Source organism: Ciconia boyciana, chromosome 1 (assembly GCF_034638445.1).
Source record: "Ciconia boyciana chromosome 1, ASM3463844v1, whole genome shotgun sequence".
Classification (NCBI taxonomy): Eukaryota; Metazoa; Chordata; class Aves; order Ciconiiformes; family Ciconiidae; genus Ciconia; species Ciconia boyciana.
This window is the reverse complement of record NC_132934.1, coordinates 91186276-91192222: the sequence shown is the minus strand read 5'-3', so window position 1 is coordinate 91192222 and position 5947 is coordinate 91186276.

Genomic DNA, 5947 nt, shown 5'->3' with positions numbered 1-5947 from the left:
TCCTCATGAAAAGGTCATTCTAAACTAAAACAGAAGTGAGAGCTCAGAGGGGGCCAGTTCATCTCTGCAGCCAAAGTGCAGTCCTGACAATCCCAGCCAAAGCACCCATCCTGTGAGGCCAAGATTGCATGCTGTGGTATATAAAGCTGAATTAGAAAAGAGGGCTGTAGATGTGACTCCTAATGCTCAACAAGTTACAAAGCAGATAACACAGGTCTTTCAGTGTGCAACACTGGCCTCCGCACTTACTCATTAAGGATGCCTTTTCCCTGCCATCTGAGCACAAATGAGACAGCACCATCTGACTTATGCAGAGGCTGAGTTTGGTCCCAGGGAACTGGTTGGAATCTCAAGTCATCAGTAAAAACCTATCTGGTGGTTTTCTTAAGTGGTAGCCTCAACCGGTCTCCCAATTTGACAGATGCCCCCAAGGCAACTTATGGTCCTGGAAGCAGCTTACTAAGCCACAGTTAACGACAGCTCATGCTGAGTGACAAAAGTTTGAATGGGATCTTGCAAATGGACCCTTTTAACCCACCAGAGGTGGAACTTGCAAGCCTGCTGACACAGAGTGATGGCAGAGCTCACACTGCTGCTGCTTCTGTCCAATCTGTCCTTTAGATAAGTGAAGGACACCTATCTCCTGGGCTCTCCACTTAGTACTTTTCACCATTCACTAAATTAAAAAGTGAGCAATTGACAGCACACCTTATTAAATGACACATCTCCCTTCTTCCCCTTACCACCATGGCCGTGTTTTAACAGCGACAGACACTTTGCTGGTGTCTTTTTAATTTGATTTAACTAAAAAAATAACACACAAAGCCATTTGGCCTTGTGCCACTCAATGTACTGCTATAGAGCAGGCATGAGTTATAGGGTAATATTTCACACCCTGTTGTGTCTTATTACTTAACTAATAACAATATTTACCCAGGGTTTTCCCCAAGCATCTCAGACAGGTTTAAAAGAAATCTTGATTAAAGAATGACAGCCAAAGTATTGGATGTTAAGTATAAATAAGAGTAATGTGAAGAGAGTGGAAGAGTTTACTGTTGCATCCTGGTAGTTTGCAGTAAATCAGTATAATATGAAGGTTCCTCCTTCACCGGGCCTCCCCAGTTGCCAGCTCTCTCACTGCAGCCCATGTAGAGAGCTGCCAGACTTCTTACTTGCACAAGTGCAGCTATTGTGGGATGCAGCTGCAACACGCAGTGGTAGCGTTGGCCTGCCAGAGGCTGAATCTTCTACCCTAAGCCCTTAACCACTAGAACTAAAGGAATAACTAGCCAATTCTCAACTTTTCTGGGGGTAGCCACTGAGAAATACAGTTATAGCAAACTAGTGTATCGCAGCCTTCATCTTCCACAAATTCCCTGCTGCTCTCAGTAGTTAGCAACTACAAAAAGATTTTTAGCTGATACAAAAACCCCACATCTGAGTGTATTATCTGTGGAACTCACTGCTGAGGCAGACAAAGCCAAGGACCAAGTAAATTACAACAGCATTAGATGCTACCAGTAAAAGCACCCCCATCCAGGTTAGAGAGGATATGACATTTTTACTCATTCACATAGCTCTTTCACCAGTCAAGCAGCAACTGTCTCTTTGGTAGATTATTCCATGTTCTTGCACTTTGCAATTTCTGCTGAAATAGTCGGTGTTGCCCTTTGTTCAAGGCAGGATACAGAGCTATCAAAATCCTTGTCTCACTTCCTTTGGTAATTCTCCAGCTGACTCAGGGACTTAAGCTACACATCCATTCAGCTAAGGAAAGCACTGCAGATTCCTTCTAACCTAACTGTGTTCAGAAAACTCATCTAATACTGTAAATACAAGGACTCCTGTCAAAAGCAAAGAAGAAAAAATACATTCAAATTTATGTTCAAGTTGCTATTTGCCTGACTGCCTCATAGATTACCTGCCCACTGGAAGAGAGAAAAAACTGTCACCATTCTCTGCAGCTTCTGTTTTCCCATGGAGACTTCCCCTCCACAAGTTTACTAGCCTCTGATATGAATCCTCTGTAAGAATGGCTAAAATCACAGCCCTAGTAGGGATGTATGCAAGCCAGGGCTGAGCACTCTAAATAATGTCATTTCTGTAGAATTACTTAAGCTGATGAATGGGCAAAATCCTGCAGTTGTAACTCAGGCAAAACATCATTCCAGGATTCTGAAAATTTTGAATGAATAAAGTCTTTAGGATTTGGTCCAATGGTAGTAATTTTGGAGCAGACACCTTAAAGAACATGAGTCTCTCCTGACAAGGGGTTGTGACACAGGATGCTTTTATGGTCCAGACCCACAACATACCAGCAACTATCTGTCACTGGCTGCATTCCCGAGAGAAGGACTGCAGCAGGCAGTGACTGAGGAGCAGAAGTGAAATGACTGAACATTTACCTCTTTGATCAGGCTCTGTAGAGGTTGTCATTTCATCTTTCAGTATTTCAACATTCCCCAGTCTTGCTTCCACATTGGAAAGACTGGGTATAAAACACTTGTTCCTTTCCAAGGTGGGAGATTTACACTGCAGGAGAGCCTATGAGTGAGTATCTGAGCAGTATCTACATTTGCAAGGTCTGTCCTATATCTGTGCTCAAATGAGATGCAGCTAGGGAAGGTGACAGCAGTGCAAGGGTAGAGAGACACAGAGATCCTCCTTTGCCTCCTCACTAACAGGGAAAGGAGCCCTATGAGCCAAGCAGAGTCATGTGGAGGTGGTACTGATGAGTAACTAAGGAAGCAGGGAATGAAACTCCATACCTTATTGAGAATATTTAGTCCCAGCTAAGGGAACATTTTCTATTTTTCGTTTACACTGACATCACCTGCACTTGCAGTAAAGTTTTACCCTGTCTTTCTTACTTCCTCTCCTCCCCCACTCACCTCCCTGTAAATATACCCAGCTGCATTCAGTCCAACTTTCCTGCCCTCAGCTCTGTACTCCATCAGGTCCTACCCAGCCTCTTCCCAGCCCTCTTCTCCCTACACGAGCACTTATACTTCTCACACACACCAGTCTTCACTTCTTACAGCTCTGCCAGTTCTGGTTGGGAATAGCATGGGCTCATTATTAGCTCTGCAAGCTGTTTCATCACCCTGACTCTCAGCATGCCAAACCAGAAAGGCCTTTGTTCTCCAGGACACCTCTCCCAGCTGACTCTGACTGTGTGGCTTATCACCCAGAAACAGCAGCTTTTGCCCTGGCAGGTTATTTCTACACCCCAATCCTTCTGTTCTAGCGAAAAAGAGCCTTCCCCCTCCTCCTCTGGACCCCTACCATTTGTCTTTCATTTCTTTCTTAAGCGGGGGAGGGAATAGTACCATCCCTCTTAGCTCAGCTGCTTCTGCTGGGCATATTCTGTCCCTCTGCAGCAGATAGAACTTGTAAGGAATGTAGAAATGGCCTTGGGATGACAGATCACATCCTTATGAGTTAACTTACAGGCCAGGGGCTAAAACCACTGCTGAAAAGGATAAACGTGGCAGACAGTTCTGGTTTCTATTAGGAGATTAAGGATTCTGCTTTAAAAAAATGCAGGGTGATAGAAGCTCCCTGTTCCCCAAATCACTGTGCATATGTATAATAGGTCCAAAGAATTAACAGTATCTAGTTTAAATGGGTCCAAGACTTATCCATCAGAGTAGACAGCCAGACTGATCAGACTTCAGCCCAAGAGCAACACCAACTGCTGGTCTTTGGAGTTATGGGACAGGCATCAGCAGACAGAATGGCAGGCAGGAAAAAAATTATGTCCCAACTACAGTTCCCATGAACCCCTGTAGTGCCTCAAGCTGCTGCTGTGAAAATTGTATTTTAGCCTTTTATTCCAACACAGAAGAGAGACATATCTGAAACAGGGAAAGGTAATTTACATTTTTTTCTTAGCCTGAGAATTTAGCCCTTGAGGAAGGCTGCAAGGACCATGTGTCCCATTCATCGCATTTCTTAAAAAGCACAGCCCTTATTTTGGGAGAACTTGCCTTCCATTTATGAGTGATCTTCCACTTCTCCTGTTGACAGGCACATGTCCAGACTTCTCACTCTCTGCTGCTGGACACCTTTTTCCAAACTCACTCTTTTCCAGAGCAGGTCAACTTCATCATCTGATATGAGTGGGAGAAGGAAGCTAAACACCCTGAAAAAAAAAGGAGGAACCTCTAGGTAAAAGACCTAGAGGAAAGCCAGATCCTTAATACAGAGGATCATTTTGCAAAGTACTGCTCTCCTCTGAAGGCCTACTGCATGATCTGTATTTGGTAAGGTTCCTGCTGAGGTAGTGGAGATCCCTGAAGCACACAGGACAGAGGGAAAGAAATGAGAGACTAGTCTGTTTTAAATTCAGTAACAAGTTCTGTACAGAAAAACATGACTCCCTTAACACTCTTCTGTAGCCTCCTACTTTTCCGCACCCCACTCATTCACTTAGCCTTCTATTTCTTCCTGTAAAATGTACTTCAGCATAATTTCTCAACCACTTAAATTCTACATCCTTCCTTTGTGGTACCCTAACTCACCTCCAACTCCATTTGTCTGACTTCGCTCACCTTGGCAGGAACACTGGTGTACTTGTACTTACTTTCACACAACACCCCCCCTTTTCTTACCATCTTTCCTTCCTACCCTCTGTGGCAGCCATTCTGTAGAGATGCAGTAGCCTGTTTCATAAAAACTGTATCCCTTGTGCCTGAGACACAGCACCTCCCAGACATCATGACACCTTTGTGTTGTGCTGCTGCCCTGTCCCCAGTGGAAGAGTCTTTAAAGCCCAGGCCTTGTCTGTATCACCATTTCTGTTTTAAGGCATGTTCTTGGAAGTCCTGCAAGTATGGGCTTCCAGTTCCAGTAAGGATGATGTCCATCCTTGCACACAGACCAAACAGACATTTCTAGTGAGAAAAATACTGATGTCAGGTTCCAGAAGTGGTGGTGTGCTGGAAAGAACAATCTAGGGAAGAGCACATTTTTGTGTGCCGTCTCCCTGTAACCCCTGAGAACAAAACAGTCACAAAGTTCTGCAAGAAAAATAGAAAACATCCCAATTTTATAGCAACCCATATTATTCCTGAGATACCAAATATGGACTACAAAGCACAAATTCATATATCAAGACCAGAAGGAAAGATTATGATTTTGACTGATTTCCTAGCATTGACCATTGAACTTCAGCTAAAAATTTCTGTATCAAAGTGCCTGTGTTTGAGCTAGAATCTCTCTTTTAGACAGCAGACCAGTCTTGATTTGAAAATCTGATATACAGGAAAGTTAGCACTTCTCCAGTTATTTCATCCTGATGGAAAGTTATCCTTACCATTAAAAAACCCGTACTTCCCCCTCCTCCCCCTCCATGGCCCTTCTTTTGTGTAATTCAGCTTGCAACTACTGGGTCTTGTCAGCCTCTTTTTCTGCCAGAATTGCTGAAATCTTCTTCCTAAGTAGGTAAGCAGGGCCTGTGGTGATGATCCTTCTCAGTCTTCTCTAAATAGATTGAATTTCCTAGGTCTTTCGTTCTGAGGCAGATTTCCAAACTTTGCGTCATTCCAGTGGGCTTTTATCTGAACCCTTTCCAATTTGTCAACAGGCCTTTGATAGATTTTGTAACACAGTTAAGTTAATGTTGCAAAAGAAATCATCACTTTTTTTACTTTCTAGGCTTTTGTGTGCTTGATTTCTCACCCGTAACATTACACAGAACTACATACCATATGTGGTAAAAAACCCATCACACACAGGAGACCCTTAAAGGTCAGAAACTAAAGTAGAAAATATATACTGGATAAACCAATCAAAGCCTATTAATTATTATTTTTTCCTGTTTCCACCTCTGCATGCAAGACGGCACAGGAGCTTAAAGTACCTTCCCTGGTGACTTACTCAGTTCAGAGAGAATTGGCCTGATGCTACTACCATTTCTTCCTTTGGAAAACCATCCTGCAAGACT